This window comes from Aplysia californica, unplaced genomic scaffold (genome assembly GCF_000002075.1).
Source record: "Aplysia californica isolate F4 #8 unplaced genomic scaffold, AplCal3.0 scaffold00441, whole genome shotgun sequence".
In the NCBI taxonomy this organism is placed as follows: domain Eukaryota; kingdom Metazoa; phylum Mollusca; class Gastropoda; order Aplysiida; family Aplysiidae; genus Aplysia; species Aplysia californica.
This window is the reverse complement of record NW_004797711.1, coordinates 318539-319718: the sequence shown is the minus strand read 5'-3', so window position 1 is coordinate 319718 and position 1180 is coordinate 318539. Positions and strand designations below refer to the sequence as shown.

The 1180-nt window shown below is 34.0% G+C and overlaps 2 protein-coding genes across 2 annotated transcripts in view; both read right to left on the bottom strand.

Annotated features, from left to right (window-relative positions):
- Window positions 1-422, bottom strand: part of LOC106012638 — a 5070-nt gene extending 4648 nt beyond the window's left edge. Inside the window, exon 1 of the mRNA XM_013086164.2 lies at window positions 141-422. The gene's annotated coding sequence lies outside the window, so the exon portion shown is untranslated. The remainder of the gene's footprint in view (window positions 1-140) is intronic.
- Window positions 1-1180, bottom strand: part of LOC101849949 (alpha-tubulin N-acetyltransferase 1) — a gene marked incomplete in the record, with an annotated part of 361461 nt that overhangs the window by 106121 nt on the left and 254160 nt on the right.

The window sequence follows — 1180 nt, the reverse complement described above, 5'->3', positions numbered from 1 at the left end:
GGGGAGGGGGGGGGGTCTAGAACTAGAGTGATAATGTTATTTTATCAAGTATTGTCAGTAAATATAAGGCATAAATAATAAGGCTTATTATCAATCGATGAGTTAGATCTAGAGTGGGCAGTCAATCAAGCTTTACTTACGACATCACTTGTCTTGTTTTTAGAAAGCTTCTTCGCCATATGTCTGGCCAAAAATACTCTTTTTTAAAATACGACCACATGAATATATTCCGGAGGTTAGCTTCAAATTCTTGTATAAGATTGATTTCAACAATACGCGAAATGGTTTTACATGAAGATTGGACGCGAGAGTTACTTCCCATGTCTCTAAGAGTAAACAATTCCGTAACGATTCAAATTCGCATTTTTTTCCTTAACGTTTTGGTGTTTTTTTTTTACGAAGCCTTTTTTTTATCCACCATGTCTTCTTGATTCATATTATGCTTGCATAAAAAAACAAACTACAACAAACAAAGAAAAAATAAATAAAAGAAAAATAATCAAGATAGACAGCCCCAGCATATATTAAAAAAACAAAACATTATTAGTAATAGTAGCCTACATATCGAAAAAAGTTCCCCGCACTAAAACCGAAAGTGTTTTTTAAAATTCTTTCAACAATAAAAATAAATAAAAAAAGGAAGAAACCCAACCACATGGTATAATACATAGGCTACATTACGTGTAGGCGGGTTATTTTATTTTTTGTATTTTTGTACTTTCAAGTAGTTTTTAATTGATCAATGTGAAAAAATGTCTACAGCCTAGTCAAAAGACTACAGTACTCGAATACACTTTTTACGACTCTAGCTATAGTCTAGGATGGGAGTTCTGTATCCATGGGGAGATGCTGCAACGTTCCCTATACATGCATTTTCTTCAATGTTAACTTTTCTGCAAGTACATATGGGTACTTTTGGCAGAGACAGGATATAAGTGAAAGTTGTGTGGTTCTCTGCTCACACTAAGAAAATTTCATTTGTCTCACGGTTGTAAACGTGTGGCTTCACTTGGCAATGAAGGTGAAGAGAGATGACTTGCTTAATTTTTATACACGAAGCCAATATGTGACAATGTGGACATTTTCTTAATGAGCACGGGACTTATCAATCATCAGCTGCCATTTATGCTTAGATCTGAAATCTGACAAAAGGAATTACGGTGATATTTGTTACAATAAC